We start from the raw sequence: 17873 nt of genomic DNA, 5'->3' as shown, positions 1-17873 counted from the left end.
TGGGTAGACATATTTATATTGTTCTGTATCTATGTTTAATAATCACATATTTTGTCGTCACTATTGTACTCACGCCGCCCGTCGCCAGGGCCCTAAGTCCATTAGAGGGCCGTAATTTGTGTTCCGTGGCATCGCACGGGCACGTTCCTAGTTACTCTATAAGACCCCAATGTAGACGTGCACCGTAGTTCTACCCATCCCTAGTTCTGCCTCCCATCAATCTACACAGTACATATCGTGTGTCTGTGTCCCAACCTGCGTGAGCAACCCCACGCGGTCACACCCACGCTCGTGCGAGCAACAACTGCCCCACCGTCCCCGTACTCACCCTTGCCTCCACCTTGCATTATGGCAGCTCCCCCTCCCGCACCCCACGAGCTCCAAAATCAATCGCGCCCATAGCCGCAATCTCACCTCCCTAACCATCCATCGCCGGTCTCGCTCGTGCGTGGTGCGCCCGCCATTGCTTCGGGACGGTCTCTCCCACACACTTCGGCCCCATTTCTCTCCCCAAATCTGTGACCCCGTTGCCCAGTTGTAGCCTACGAAGACCGAACTCCACCGGTGCCGCCAGGATGGACTTCTCGGTGCCCTCATTCTCGATGGGTTGACTAGGACGACGATTACCCCTCGGCCAGCACCGACCGACATGAGCAGCCACGCGGGTACGAGCCCCTCGATGCGTAGTCCTTCTCCCTAGGGATCGATGACGACATCGTGGAGGAGCCTCTGAGAGCACCTAGAGGGGGGTGAATAGGTGATCCTGGGAAATTCAACACTAATAGCCACAAAAACTTTGTTATGTAAGTTAGAACGGCTAAGTAGCATGAAACGAGTTCTTGTGAACACGGATAATCAAAGGTAAAGCACACAAGAGACACACGATTTTTATCCCGTGGTTCGGCCAAGTAACAATTGCCTACTTCCACGTTGTGGCATCCCAATGGACGAGGGTTGCACTCAACCCCTTTCAAGTGATCTGATGATCAACTTGAATACCATGGTTTTTCCTTTCTTTGTCTTTCTCCCGTTTGCGAGGAATATCCACAACTTGGAGCCTCTCGCCCTTACAATGATGATCACAAAAGATGTACTAAAGTAAGGGAGGGGAGAGCAACACACACAAGACTCAAATCACAGCACACTCACGCACACAAGTCACAACTTGAGCTCAAAACACAACCCACGGAGTTCACAACTCAAATGGAGCTCAAGTCACTATCTCAAAGAATCAAATGCGCGAAGTTGGAGTCTTGGAGGCTTAGAATGTTTCTTGAATGCTTGGGTGTCTCCTCCATGCGCCTAGGGGTCCCTTTTGTAGCCCCAAGGCAGCTAGGAGCCGTTGGAGGCCAACAAGGAAGGCCAAAGTTGCCTTCTGACGGGTGGTGCACCGGACAGTCCGGTGCACCACCGAACAGTCACTGTAGACGGTCCAGTGCGGATCTCTTTTCTATTTTGGCGCAGACGACCGTTGCAGATCCGTGGCAGTTGGCGCAACGGACACTATCCGGTGCACACCGGACAGTCCGGTGCCCCCTGCCGACCGTTGGCGCGGGCCACGCGTCGCCCGCGGATTGCGCGACCGACCGTTGCACTGGCGGCCGTTGGCTCACTGGACAGTCCGGTACACCACCGGACAGTTCGGTGAATTATAGCCGTACGCAGCCGGTTTTTCCCGAGAGTGGCTTGTTCACCAGAGGCTGGCCTGGCGCACCGGACACTGTCCGGTGCACCACCGGACAGTCCAGTGTGCCAAGCCGAGCAGGACTTTGGCTGTACCAAGCCAAGTCTTTTGCATCTCTTTTCTTCTTTTCTCTGTTTCTAGCACGTCTTGAGCACCATAAATAAGCAACAAATTGCATAAATGTATAAGTAACTTGATCAAGGGCATAAAACACATGTATGCTATAGATCAATCCAAGTTACGTGAATCTAAGACATTTAGCTCACTACGCAGCCTGTAAAAGGTTTTCTCATCTAATGGCTTGCTAAAGATATCGGCTAGCTGGTTCTCGGAGCTAATATGGAAAACCTCGATATCTCCCTTTTGCTGGTGGTTTCTCAGAAAGTGATGCCGGATGTCTATGTGCTTAGTGCGGCTGTGTTCAACAGGATTATCCGCCATGCGGATTGCACTCTCATTGTCACATAAGAGTGGTACTTTGCTCAGATTGTAGCCAAAGTCCCAGAGGGTTTGCCTCATCCAAAGTAGTTGCGCGCAACACTGTCCTGCGGCAACATACTAGGCCTCAGCGGTGGATAGGGCAACAAAGGTTTGTTTCTTTGAACTCCAAGACACCAGGGACCTTCCTAGGAATTGGCACGTCCCTGATGTACTTTTCCTATCAACCTTGCATCCAGCATAATCGGAGTCTGAATATCCAATTAAGTCAAAGGTAGACCCCTTTGGATACCAGATCCCGAAGCAAGGCGTAGAAACTAAATACCTAAGAATCCGCTTAACGGCCACAAGGTGACATTCCCTTAGGTCGGATTGAAATCTAACACACATGCATACGCTAAGCATTATATCCGGTCTACTAGCACATAAATAAAGTAATGACCCTATCATAGACTGGTACGCCCTTTGATCAACAGACTTACCTCCTTTGTTGAGGTCGACATGTCCGTCTGTTCTCATTGGTGCCTTTGCAGGCTTGGCATCCTTCATCCCAAACCTCTTGAGAAGATCCTGAGTGTACTTCGTTTGAGAGAGGAAGGTGTCGTCCTTGAGTTGCTTCACTTGGAAACCAAGGAAGTAGTTCAACTCACCCATCATCGACATCTCAAACTTTTGAGTCATCACCGTGCTAAACTCCTCACAAGACTTTTGGTTAGTAGAACCAAATATTATGTCATCGACATAAATTTGGCACACAAAAAGATCGCAATCACAAGTTTTAGTGAAAAGAGTGGGATCGACTTTCCCAACCTTGAAAGAATTAGCAATTAAGAAATCTCTAAGGCATTCATACCATGCTCTTGGGGCTTGCTTAAGTCCATAGAGCGCCTTAGAGAGCTTACACACATGGTTGGGGTACCTGTCATCCTCAAAGCCAGGGGGTTGTTCCACGTACACCTCCTCCTTTATTGGCCCGTTGAGGAAAGTGCTCTTCACATCCATTTGAAACAACCTGAAAGAGTGGTGAGCGGCATAGGCTAATAATATTCTAATAGACTCTAGCCTAGCCATAGGAGCAAAAGTCTCCTCGAAATCCAAACCTGCGACTTAGGCATAACCTTTTGCCACAAGTCGAGCCTTGTTTCTTGTCACCACCCCGTGCTCGTCTTGTTTGTTGCGGAACACCCACTTGGTTCCCACAACATTTTGCTTTGGACGTGGAACCAGGCTCCAAACCTCATTCCTCTTGAAGTTGTTGAGCTCTTCCTGCATGGCCAACACCCAGTTCGGATCTTGCAAGGCATCTTCTACCCTGAAAGGCTCAATAGAAGAGACGAACGAGTAATGCTCACAAAAATTAGCTAAACGTGAGCGAGTTGTTACTCCCTTGCTTACGTCACCTAGAATATGGTCAACGGGGTGATTCCTTTGAATCGTCGCTCAGACTTGAGTTGGAGGGGCCAGTGGTGCTTCTTCCTTCATAACTTGTTCTTCTTGTGCTCCCCCTTGATCACGCGCCTCTTCTTGATGGACCTGTTCATCATCTTGAGTTGGGGAATGCACCATTGTTGAGGAAGAAGGTTGATCTTGCTCTTGTTGTTCTTGTGGTCGCACATCTCCAATCGCCAAGGTGCGTATTGCGGTCGTTGGAACATCATCTTCATCTATATCATCAAGATCAACTTGCTCTCTTGGAGAGCCATTAGTCTCATCAAATACAACATCGCTAGATACTTCAACCAAACCTGATGATTTGTTGAAGACTCTATACGCCTTTGTATTTGAGTCATACCCTAGTAAAAACCCTTCTACAGCTTTGGGAGCAAATTTGGAATGTCTACCTTTCTTCACCAAAATGTAGCATTTGCTCCCAAATACACGAAAGTAAGAGACATTGGGTTTGTTACCGATAAGGAGTTCGTAGGAGGTCTTCTTGAGGAGACGATGCAGATAGAGCCGGTTTATGGCATGGCAAGCTGTGTTCGCAGCTTCCGACCAAAACCGCTCGGGCGTCTTGAACTCTCCAAGCATCGTCCTCGCCATGTCGATAAGCGTCCTGTTCTTCCTCTCTACTACACCGTTTTGTTGTGGTGTGTAGGGAGCGGAGAACTCATGCTTGACACCTTCCTCCTCAAGATACTCCTCGACTTGTAAGTTCTTGAACTCGGACCCGTTGTCGCTCCTTATCTTTTTCACCTTTAGCTCAAATTCGTTTTGAGCCCTCCTTAGAAAGCGCTTTAGAGTCCCTTGGGTTTCTAATTTATCCTGCAAAAAGAACACCAAAGTGAAGCGGGAAAAGTCATCTACAATTACAAGACCATACTTACTTCCCCTGATGCTAAGGTAGGCGACGGGTCCGAAGAGGTCCATGTGAAGAAGCTCATGTGGTCTTGATGTTGTCATCACATTTTTGTTGTGATAAGTGCTTCCCACCTGTTTCTCTGCCTGACAAGCTGCACAAGGTCTGTCTTTCTCGAAGCAGACATTGGTTAGTCCTAACACATGTTCTCCCTTTAGAAGTTTATGAAGGTTCTTCATCCCAACATGTGCTAGACGGCGATGCCACAGCCAGCCCATGCTAGTCTTAGCTATTAAGCATGCATCTAGATCGGCCTCCTCTTTCGAAAAATCAACTAAGTAGAGTTTGCCGTCTAATACACCCTTAAACGCTAATGAACCATCACTCCTTCTAAAGACAGAAACATCAATATTTGTAAACAAACAATTGTAGCCCATGTGGCACAATTGACTTACAGACGGGAGATTGTAACCAAGCGACTCTACTAGAAATACGTTTGAAATGGAGTGCTCGTTGGTGATGGCTATCTTGCCCAAGCCTTTGACCTTGCCTTGGTTCCCATCTCCAAAGATGATCATATCCTGGGAATACTTGTTCTTGACGTAGGAGGTGAACATCTTCTTCTCCCCCGTCATGTGGTTTATGCATCCGCTGTCGATAATCCAGCTTGAGCCCCCAGATGCATAAACCCGCAAGACAATTTACGCTTGGGTTTTAGGTACCCAACTCTTGTTGGGTCCTACAAGGTTAGTTACAATAGCCTTTGGAATCCAAATACAAGTTTTGTCTCCCTTGCATTTGGATCCCAACTTTCTAGCAACTACTTTTTCATTCTTACATACAAGTGCAAACGAAGTATTGCAAGCATGGTAAATGGTAGCAGGTTCATTACGTACTCTCCTAGGCACATGATGCATAACATGATTTCTCCTAGGCCTACTTCTACCATGCACAAAAGTAGAGCTAGAGGCAATCATAGCATGTGAATTAAAGGCATCATGATCATAACTCCTATTATAATGAGCATTCCTAGAAAATTTTCTATCATTATAAATGAAAGCATGATTCCTTTGAGTACCACTAGCCATAGGGGCCTTCCCTTTCTCCTTGTTGAGAATGGGAGTCTTATGGCTTGTTAAGTTCTTGGCTTCCCTTTGAAAGCCAAGCCCATCCTTAATTGAGGGGTGTCTACCAACGGTGTAGGCATCCCTAGCAAATTTTAATTGATCAAAATTAATTTTGCAAGTCTTAAGTTGAGCATTAAGACTTGCCACTTCATCATTTAATTTAGCAATGGACGCAAGATGTTCATCACAAGCATCAATATCAAAATTCTTGCATCTATTGCAAATTACAACATGTTCTACACATGAACTAGATTTATTAGCTACCTCTAGCTTAGCATTTAAATCATCATTCAAAATCTTTAAACTAGAGATAGATTCATGGCAAGCAGATAACTCAGAAGATAGCATTTCATTTCTCTTAGATTCTAAAGCAAGAGATTTTTGCACACTAACAAACTTATCATGCTCCTCATATAAAATATCCTCTTGTTTTTCTAACAATCTATCCTTTTCATTTAGAGCGTCAATTAATTTATTGATCTTTTCTACCTTAGCTCTATCTAATCCTTTGAACAAGCTAGAGTAATTGAAAGGGAAATAGGCTTACACCTTTTCCTAAATTGATTTTGGTGGTTGAATTGCCCAACACAAATAATTGGACTAACTAGTTTGCTCTAGATTATGAGTTCTACAGGTGCCAAAGGTTCACAACAAACCAATAAAAAGACCGAAAAAGGATTCAAGAGAGCAAAAGTCAGTCGAAGTGTGCCCTGGTCTGGCGCACCGGACTGTCCGGTGCACCAGGGACTCCAACTCCAAACTGCTCACCTTCGGGAATTCTGGGAGCCACTCCGCTATAATTCACCAGACTGTCCGGTGTAGCACAGGACTGTCCGGTGTGCCAGCGGAGCAATGGCTACTTCGCGCCAACGGTCGTCTGTAGAAGGCATTAAATGCGCTACAGTGCGTGCCAGAGTCAGAGCAGAGCCAGATGGCGCACCGGACACTGAACAGTGCCTGTCCGGTGCACCACCGGACTGTCCGGTGCACCACCGGACTGTCCGGTGGCCTAGAAGACAGAAGCTCCAACGGTCGGAATCCAACGGCCAGGTGACGTGGCAGGCGCATCGGATAGTGTCCAGTGCGCCATGCGACAGCAACCTTCACCAAACGACTAGTTTGGTGGTTGGGGCTATAAATACCCTCAACCACCCACCATTCATTGCATCCAAGTTTTCTAACTTCCCACACCTTACAAGAGCTATAGCATTCAATACAAGACACACCAAAGAGATCAAATCCTCTCCCAAGTCCTTAGTTCATTCCAAATCAAATAGTGACTTGTGAGAGAGTGACTTGTGTTCATTTGAGCTCTTGCGCTTGGATTGCTTCTTTTTCTCATTCTTTCTTGTGATCAACTCAATTGTAACCGAGGCAAGAGACATCAATTGTGTGGTGGTCCTTGCGGGGACTTTGTGTCCCGTTTGATTGAGAAGAGAAGCTCACTCGGTCTAAGTGACCGTTTGAGAGAGGGAAAGGGTTGAAAGAGACCCGGTCTTTGTGACCACCTCAACGAGGAGTAGGTTTGCAAGAACCGAACCTCGGTAAAACAAATCCTTGTGTCTCACTCTTTATTTGCCTGCGATTTATTTTTTACCCTCTCTCTCGTACTCGTTCATATTTCTAACGCTAACCCGGCTTGTAGTTGTGCTTAAGTTTATAAATTTCAGATTCACCCTATTCACCCCCCTCTAGGCGACTTTCAATTGGTATCAGAGCCGGTGCTTCATTAGAGCTTAACCGCTCGAAGTGATGTCGGGAGATCACGCCAAGAAGATGGTGATCGGCGGTGAGAAGTCCGCTACAAGCCACGGGAAGGCTCCATCAAGGGAGTCAGCCAACAAAAAAAAGGATGGATCCCCTTCACGCATTCGATCGCACAAGAGTGGCGAGAAGAAGAAGAAAATAAAGAAAGTAGTCTACTACGAGACCGACTCTTTATCGCCCTCTACATCCGGATCCGACTCCTCGTCTGTCACTTCTAAGCGCCAAGAGCGCAAGAAGTATAGTAAGATCCCCCTACGCTATCCTCGTATTCCTAAGCATACTCCATTACTTTCCGTCCCATTAGGCAAACCACCGACATTTGACGGTGAAGATTATTCTAGGTGGAGTGATATGATGAGATATCACCTAACCTCACTCCACAAAAGCATATGGGATGTTGTTGAGTTTGGTGTATATGTACCATCCGTAGGGGATGGAGATTATGATGAGGACGAGGTGGCCCAAATCGTGCACTTCAACTCCCAAGCCATCACTATACTCCTCACCTCTCTAAGTCGAGAGGAGTATAACAAGGTGCAAGGATTGAAGAGTACCAAGGAGATTTGGGACGTACTCAAGACCGCGCACGAAGGAGACGAGGTGACCAAGATCACCAAGCGGGAGACGATCGAGGAGGAGCTCGGTCGCTTCCAGCTTCGCCAAGGGGAGGAGCCACAAGAGATGTACAACCGGCTCAAGACCTTGGTGAACCAAGTGCGCAACCTCGAGAGCAAAAAATGGGATGACCATGAAATGGTCAAGGTTATTCTTAGATCACTCATTTTTCTTAACCCTACGCAAGTACAATTAATACGTGGTGATCCTAGATACACAGTAATGTCTCCCGAGGAAGTGATAGGAAAATTTGTGAGTTTTAAGTTGATGATCAAAGGCTCAAAGAAAATCATCGAGCAGGATGGCCCCTCCACGCCCGAAGCACAACCGGTCGCATTCAAGGCAACGGAGGAGAAGAAGGAAGAGTCTACATCAAGTAGACTCCCCATCGACGCCTCCAAGCTCGACAACGAGGAAATAGCGCTCATCATCAAGAGCTTTCGCCAAATCCTCAAGCAAAGGAGGGGGAAGGACTACAAGTCCCGCTCCAAGAAAGTTTGCTACAAGTGTGGTAAGCCCGGTCATTTCATTGCAAAATGTCCATTATCAAGTGATAGTGACAGGGGTGACGACAAGAAGGGAAAGAGGAGAGAAAAGAAGAGATACTACAAGAAGAAGGGCGGCGATGCCCATGTGTGCCGCGAGTGGAACTCCGACGAGAGCTTCACCGACTCCTCCTCCGACGAGGACGCCGCCAACATCGCCGTCACCAAAGGACTTCTCTACCCCAACGTCGGCCACAAGTGCCTCATGGCAAAGGACGGCAAAAGGAAGAAGGTAAAATCAAGATCCTCCACTAAATACGCATCCTCTAGTGATGAAGATAATTCTAGTGATGAGGAGGATAACTTGCGCACCCTTTTTGCCAACCTAAACATGCAACAAAAAGAAAAGTTGAATGAATTAATTAGTGCTATTCATGAGAAGTATGAACTCTTGGACTCTCAAGAGGACTTCCTAATTAAGGAAAATAAGAAGCAAGTTAAGGTTAAGAATGCTTATGCTCTAGAAGTAGAAAAATGTGAAAAACTATCTAGTGAGCTAAGCACTTGCCATGATGTTATTACCAACCTTAGAAATGAGAATGCTAGTTTAATTGCTAAGGTTGATTCAAATGTATGTGATGATTCAATTTCCAATCTTAAAGATGATAATGCTAACTTGCTTGCTAAGATTGAAAAATTGAATGATACACTTGCTAGCCTTAGGATTGAAAATGAAAAATTAATTGCTAAGGCTAAAGACTTAGATGTTTGCAATGCTTACATTTCCAATCTTAGAAGTGAAAATGACATTTTACATGCTAAGATTGTAGAACTAAAATCTTGCAAACCCTCTACATCTACCATTGAGCATGTTTCCATTTGCACTAGATGTAGAGACATTAATGTTGATGCTATTCATGATCACCTAACTTTAATTAAGAAACAAAATGATCACATAGCTCAACTTAATGCCAAAATTAATGAGCATGACTTAGAAGATGAAAATTTTAAATTTGCTAGAAACATGCTCTATAGTGGGAGACGCCTTGGCATCAAGGATGGCATTGGCTTCCAAAAGGGAGACAATGTCAAACTTAAAGCCCCTCCTAAAAGATTGTCTAACTTTGATAAGGGCAAGGCTCCCATGCCTCAGGATAACGAGGGTTACATTTTGTACCCCGCCGGTTATCCTGAGCACAAAATTAGGAGAATTCACTCTAGGAAGTCTCACTCTGGCCCTAATCATGCTTTTATGTATAAGGGTGAGACATCTAGCTCTAGGCAATCAACCCGTGCTAAATTGCCAAGAAGAAAACTCCTATTGCATCAAATGATTCTAACATTTCATTTAAAACTTTTGATGCATCCTATGTTTTGACTAACAAATCCGGCAAAGTAGTTGCGAAGTATGTTGGGGGCAAGCACAAGGGGTCAAAGACTTGTGTTTGGGTACCCAAAGTTCTTGTATCTAATGTCAAAGGACCCAAAACCGTTTGGGTACCTAAAATCAAGAACTAAATTTGTTTTGTAGGTTTATGCATCCGGGGGCTCAAGTTGGATCATCGACAGTGGGTGCACAAACCATATGACAGGGGAGAAGAAAATGTTCTCCTCCTACGAGAAAAACCAAGATCCCCAACGAGCTATCACATTCGGGGATAGAAATCAAGGTTTGGTCTAAGGATTGGGTAAAATCGCTATATCACCTGACCATTCCATTTCCAATGTTTTTCTTGTAGATTCTTTAGATTATAACTTGCTTTCAGTTTCGCAATTATGTAAAATGGGTTACAACTGTCTTTTTATGGATATAAGTGTTACTGTCTTTAGAAGAAGCGATGATTCAGTAGCATTTAAGGGAGTGTTAGAGGGTCAACTATACTTAGTAGATTTTGATAGAGCTGAACTCAACACTTGCTTAATTGTTAAGACTAACATGGTCTGGCTCTGGCATCGTCGACTAGCACATGTTGGAATGAAGAATCTTCACAAACTTCTAAAGGGAGAACACATTTTGGTACTAACAAATGTTCATTTTGAGAAAGACAGGATCTGTAGCGCATGTCAGGCAGGAAAGCAAGTTGGTGTTCATCATCCACACAAGAACATCATGGCGACTGATAGGCCACTCGAGCTCCTACACATGGACCTATTCGGCCCGATTGCTTACATAAGCATCGGCGGGAGTAAGTATTGTCTAGTTATTGTGGATGATTATTCTCGCTTCACTTGTGTGTTCTTTTTGCAGGAAAAATCTCATACCCAAGAGACCTTAAAGGGATACTTGAGACGGGCTCAAAACGAGTTCGGCTTAAGGACCAAGAAAATAAGAAGCGACAACGGGACGGAGTTCAAGAACTCACAAATCAAAGGCTTCCTTGAGGAGGAGGGCATCAAGCATGAGTTCTCTTCTCCCTACACCCCACAACAAAATGGTGTAGTGGAGAGGAAGAATAGAACTCTATTGGACATGGCAAGGACCATGCTTGATGAATACAAGACTTCAGATCAGTTTTGGGCCGAGGCGGTCAACATCGCCTGCTACGCCATCAACCGGTTATATCTACACCGAATCCTCAAGAAGACATCATACGAACTCCTAACCAGTAAAAAGCCCAAAGTTTCATATTTTAGAGTCTTTGGTAGCAAATGCTTTATTCTTGTCAAAAGAGATAGAAAATCTAAATTTGCTCCTAAGGCTGTAGAAGGCTTTTTACTAGGATATGATTCAAACACAAGGGCATATAGAGTCTTTAACAAGTCCACTGGACTAGTTGAAGTTTCTTGTGACATTGTGTTTGATGAGACTAACGGCTCTTAAGTAGAGCAAGTTGATCTTGATGAGCTAGATGATGAGGAGGCCCCATGCGCCGCGCTAAGGAACATGTCCATTGGGGATGTGTGTCCTAAGGAATCCGAAGAGCCTCCACAAGCACAAGATCAACCATCTTCCTCCAAGCAAGCATCTCCACCAACTCAAGATGAGGATGAGGCTCAAAATGATGGAGTAGATCAAGAAGATGAGTCACCTCAAGAGGAGAGCAATGATCAAGGGGGAGATGCCCACGATCAAGATGAGGAAGATGAACAAGCTCCAAGACCGCCACACCCAAGAGTCCACCAAGCAATTCAATGAGATCACCCCGTGAACACCATCCTCGACGATATTCAAAAGGGGGTAACCACTAGATCTCGTGTTGCTCATTTTTTTGAACATTACTCGTTTGTTTCCTCTATTGAGCCACACAGAGTAGAGGAAGCACTTCAAGATTCGGATTGGGTGGTGGCGATGCAAGAGGAGCTCAACAACTTCACTAGGAATGAGGTATGGCATTTAGTTCCACGTCCTAATCAAAATGTTGTAGGAACCAAGTGGGTCTTCCGTAACAAGCAAGATGAGCATGGTGTGGTGACAAGGAACAAAGCCCGACTTGTGGCCAAGGGATATTCACAAGTCGAAGGTTTGGATTTCGGTGAAACCTATGCACCGGTAGCTAGGCTAGAATCAATTCGCATTTTACTTGCCTATGCTACTTACCATGGCTTCAAGCTTTATCAAATGGACATGAAAAGTGCTTTCCTCAATGGACCAATCAAGGAGGAGGTCTATGTTGAGCAACCTCCCGGTTTGAAGATAGTGAGTACCCTAACCACATATATAAACTCTCTAAGGCGCTTTATGGGCTCAAGCAAGCCCCAAGAGCATGGTATGAATGCCTAAGAGATTTTCTTATCGCTAATGGCTTCAAAGTCGGAAAGGCCGATCCTACTTTATTTACTAAAACACTTGCAAATGATTTGTTTGTATGTCAAATTTATGTTGATGATATTATATTTGGGTCTACTAATGAATCTACATGTGAGGAATTTAGTAGGATCATGACACAAAAATTCGAGATGTCTATGATGGGGGAGTTGAAGTACTTCTTAGGATTTCAAGTGAAGCAACTCCAAGAGGGGACCTTCATTAGCCAAACGAAGTACAATCAAGACATTCTAAACAAGTTTGGGATGAAGGATGCCAAGCCCATCAAGACACCCATAGGAACTAATGGGCATCTCGATCTCGACACGTGAGGTAAATCCGTAGATCAAAAGGTATATCGGTCAATGATAGGTTCCTTACTCTACTTATGTGCATCTCGACCGGACATTATGCTTTCCGTATGCATGTGTGCAAGATTCCAAGCCGATCCTAAGGAAGTTCACCTTAGGGCCGTGAAACGAATCTTGAGATATTTAGTTTATACTCCTAAGTTTGGCCTTTGGTACCCCAGGGGATCCACATTTGATTTAATTGGTTATTCGGATGCCGATTGGGCGGGGTGTAAAATTAATAGAAAGAGCACATCGGGGACTTGCCAGTTCTTGGGAAGGTCTCTCGTGTCTTGGGCTTCAAAGAAGCAAAATTCTGTAGCTCTTTCTACTACCGAAGCCGAGTATATTGCCGCAGGCCATTGTTGCGCGCAATTGCTTTGGATGAGGCAAACTGAAAGGGAAATGTGCCCTTGGGCCATTTCTAAGTATTTTGGTGATTGAGTGCCAACACAAGTGCTTAAATGTGAATCTATACCCATGGATGGACAAAGTGCAAATCAAGAGTAAAGGTATGTTTCTAAGCCTTAGTACATTGTTTTGAAGACTAATGTATTGTGTCTAAGTGCTTGAAACAGGAGAAATCGAGTCAGAGAAAAGTTGGCTGTGTACAGCCAAAAGGCTGTTCGGTCTGGAGCACCGGACTGTCCGGTGGTGCACCGGACAGTGTCCGGTGCGCCAGACTGACTCGGGCAAACTGGCCGCTCTCGGGAATTTACCGGCGACGTACGGCTATAATTCACCGGACTGTCCGGTGTGCACCGGACTGTCCGGTGAGCCAACGGTCGGCCGGGCCAACGGTCGGCCGCACGATCTGCGCGGGACACGTGGCCGAGCCAACGGCTAGAAGGGGGCACCGGACTGTCTGGTGTGCACCGGACATGTCCGGTGCGCCAACGGCTCTCTGGCGGCCAATGGTCGGCTGCGCCGTTTAAGGAAAGAAATCAGGCACCGGACAGTGTCCGGTGTGCACCGGACTGTCCGGTGCACCAGTCGACAGAAGGCAAGATCAGCCTTCCAGATTTGCTCTCAACGGCTCCTAGCTGTCTTGGGGCTATAAAAGGGACCCCTAGGCGCATGGAGGAGGACACCAAGCATTCCTACAACATTCCTAAGCACCAAGACATCGATTCCGAGCATTTGGTTCATTGTGATAGCATCTAGAGCTCTTGTTGAGTTGTGAACTCATTGAGTTGTGTTGCGAGCTCTTGTTGCGACTTGTGTGCGTGCTGTTGCTCTGATTTTTGAGTCTTGTGTGCGTTGCTAGTTCCTCCCTTACTCCGTATTTCTTTGTGAATCTCAAGTGTAAGGGCGAGAGGCTCCAAGTTGTGGAGATTCCTCGCAAACGGGATATTGAAAGGCAAAGCAAAACACCGTGGTACTCAAGTTGGTCTTTGGACCGCTTGAGAGGGGTTGATTGCAACCCTCGTCCGTTGGGACGCCACAACGTGGAGTAGGCAAGCGTTGGTCTTGGCCGAACCACGGGATAAACCACTGTGTCATCTCTGTGATTGATCTCTTGTGGTATTGTGTTTTGTTGAGACTCCTCTCTAGCCACTTGGCGATTATTGTGCTAACACTTAACAAGTTTTTGTGGCTATAAGTTTAAGTTTCGCAGGATCACCTATTCACCCCCCCCCCCTCTAGGTGCTCTCACAAACCCTTAGGGACTATGGTTACAAATTAACCAAAGTTCCTCTTCTATGTGATAATGAGAGTGCAATCCGCATGGCGGATAATCCCGTTGAGCACAGCCGCACTAAACACATAGCCATTCGGTATCATTTCTTAAGGGATCACCAACAAAAGAGGGATATCGAGATTGCATATATTAACACCAAAGAACAATTAGCCGATATCTTTACCAAGCCATTAGATTAACAAACATTTACCAAACTTAGGCATGAGCTAAATATTCTTGATTCTAGGAATTTCTTTTGATATTTTGCACACATAGCTCATAGATATATCTTTGATCATATCTCTTTCATGTGCTATGACTAATGTGTTTCCAAGTGTATTTCAAACTAAGTCATAGATTGAAAGGGAATTAGAGTCTTCGGTGAAGACAAAGGCTTCCACTCCACTCCATCAACTTACGCATCCTTCGCCGTCGCTCCGCGCCACTCTCCAACTTTGGTATAATCTTCACTCATATGTTATTTACCATAAGGAGAGAAAGTAAAAGGGCTTATATTTCACTCAAGTATCCGTTTTTGGCGATTCATGCCAAAGGGGGAGAAAATATTAGCCCAAAGCAAAAGGACCGCACCACCACCAATTTTCAAAAATTTGAGTTAAGAAAAGATTTTTCAATTGATGATTTTTCAATCGGTATCTTATTTTTGATAGAATTTCAAATTGGTAAAACTAATATCTAAAACCCTCTTGAACGCTAAGAGGAGGATTTTATTAAGGGGGAGTTTTGTTTAGTCAAAGGAAAAGCATTTGAAACAGGGGGAGAAAATTTCAAATCTTGAAAATGCTTCTCAAAATATTATTCATTTACCTTTGACTATTTGCAAAAGGACTTTGAAATGAATTTACTAAAGAATTTGCAAAAACAAAACATGTGGTGCAAGCATGGTCCAAAATGTTAAAATAAAGAAACAATCCATGCATATCTTATGAAAATTTATATTGGTTCAATTCTAAGTAACCCTTGCACTTACACTATGCAAACTAGTTCAATTATGCACTTCTATATTTGCTTTGGTTTGTGTTGGCATCAATCATCAAAAAGGGGGAGATTGAAAGGGAAATAGGCTTACACATTTTCCTAAATTGATTTTGGTGGTTGAATTGCCCAACACAAATAATTGGACTAACTAGTTTGCTCTAGATTATGAGTTCTACAGGTGCCAAAGGTTCACAACAAACTAATAAAAAGACTGAAAAAGGATTCAATTATAGAGAGCAAAAGTCAGCCGAAGTGTGCCCTGGTCTGGCGCACCGGACTATCCGGTGCACCAGGGACTCCAACTCCAAACTGCTCACCTTCGGGAATTCTCGGAGCCACTCCGCTATAATTCACCGGACTGTCCGGTGTAGCACCGGACTGTCCGGTGTGCCAGCGGAGCAATGGCTACTTCGCGCCAACGGTCGTCTACAGAAGGCATTAAATGCGCTACAGTGCGCGCCAGAGTCAGAGCAGAGCCAGATGGCGCACCGGACACTGAACAGTGCCTGTCCGGTGCACCACCGGACCGTCCGGTGGCCCAGAAGACAGAAGCTCCAACGGTCAGAATCCAACGGCCAGGTGACGTGGCAGGCGCACCGGATAGTGTCCGACGCGCCATGCGACAGCAGCCTTCACCAAACAGCTAGTTTGGTGGTTGGGGCTATAAATACCCCCAACCACCCACCATTCATTGCATCGAAGTTTTCTAACTTCTCACACCTTACAAGAGCTATAACATTCAATACAAGACACACCAAAGAGATCAAATCCTCTCCCAAGTCCTTAGTTCATTCCAAATCAAATAGTGACTTATGAGATAGTGACTTGTGTTCATTTGAGCTCTTGCACTTGGATTGCTTCTTTTTCTCATTCTTTCTTGTGATCAACTCAATTGTAACCGAGGCAAGAGACACCAATTGTGTGGTGGTCCTTGCGAGGACTTTGTGTCCCGTTTGATTAAGAAGAGAAGCTCACTCGGTCTAAGTGACCGTTTGAGAGAGGGAAAGGGTTGAAAGAGACCCGATCTTTGTGAGCACCTCAACGAGGAGTAGGTTTGCAAGAACCGAACCTCGGTAAAACAAATCCTTGTGTCTCACTCTTTATTTGCTTGCGATTTGTTTTTTACCCTCTCTCTCGGACTCATTCATATTTCTAACGCTAACCCGGCTTGTAGTTGTGCTTAAGTTTATAAATTTCAGATTCACCCTATTCACCCCCCTCTAGGCGACTTTCAGTAATCTACTTCATCATCACTAGAATCCTCATCACTAGAAGTAGAGTACTTAGGGGAATATCGAACACTCACCTTCTTTTCCTTGTCCAAGAGGCAAGTGTGGCGTTCGTTGGGGAAGAGTGAAGACTTGTTGAAGGCCGAGGCTGCCAGTCCTTCATCGTCGGAGTCAGATGAAGAGCAGTCTGAATCCCATTCTTTACCAAGGTGCGCCTCGCCCTTCACCTTCTTGTAGACCTTCTTATTCTCCCTCTTCCCATGCTTTTCTTGTTCCTGGTCATCATCATTATCGGGGCATTGTGCTATGAAATGACCAGTCTTACCGCATTTGAAGCAGGAGCGCTTTCCCCTTGCTTTGTTCTTGTTGGGGGTACTCCTTGCGTCCTTTCAATGCGGTCTTGAAGCGCTTGATGATAAGTGCCATCTCATCTTCGTTGAGGCCTGCGGCCTCCACTTGTGCCACCTTGCTTGGTAGCTTCTCCTAGTTGCTGGTTGCTTTGAGGGCAATGGTTTGAGGCTCGTGGACGGGTAGTGGACCGTTTAGAGCATCGTCCACATATCGAGCCTCCTTCACCATCATGCGCCCGCTCACAAACTTCCCAAGAATCTCCTCGGGCGTCATCTCGGTGTACCTGGGATTCTCGCGAATAAGGTTGACAAGATGGGGGTCAATTACCGTAAATGACCTTAGCATTAGTCGGACGACGTCGTGGTCCGTCCATCTTGTGCTTCCATAGCTCCTAATTTTGTTGACCAGGGTCTTGAGCCTGTTGTATGTTTGAGTTGGCTCCTCTCCCCTGATCATGGCAAACCTCCCCAGCTCACCTTCCACCAGTTCCATCTTGGTGATCATAGTGGCATCATTTCCCTCATGTGAGATCTTGAGGGTATCCCAGATTTGCTTGGCGTTGTCCAAGCCACTAACCTTGTTATATTCATCCCTGCACAAAGATGCTAGCAAAACAGTGGTAGCTTGTGCATTCTTATGAATGTGTTCATTAATCATCACAGGATTATCCGTACTATCAAAATGCATTCCATTCTCCACGATTTCCCAAATGCTAGGATGAAGATAAAATAGATGACTACGCATTTTATGGCTCCAAAATGAGTAATCCTCTCCATCAAAGTGTGGGGGTTTTCCTAGAGGAATAGAAAGTAAATGGGCATTTGAATTGTACGGAATGCAGGAATAATCAAAGGAATAGTTTTGATTATCCGTCTTTTTCTTTGATGAAGAATCGCCATCGTCGTCGTCTCTTGGTGAAGAAGAGGATTCGTCGTTGTCGTAGTAGACAATCTTCTTGATGCGTCTCTTCTTCTTCTCGTCCTTCTTCTTATGACTCGAGCCAGAGTCAGTGGGCTTGTCGTCCCTTGGCTCGTTGAAGAGGGACTCCTTCTCCTCGTCGTTGACCACCATCTCCTTTCCCTTAGGATCCATCTATTCGGGCG

Source organism: Zea mays, chromosome 8 (assembly GCF_902167145.1).
Source record: "Zea mays cultivar B73 chromosome 8, Zm-B73-REFERENCE-NAM-5.0, whole genome shotgun sequence".
NCBI classification, from domain to species: domain Eukaryota; kingdom Viridiplantae; phylum Streptophyta; class Magnoliopsida; order Poales; family Poaceae; genus Zea; species Zea mays.
Note: the sequence above shows the minus strand (reverse complement) of the source record.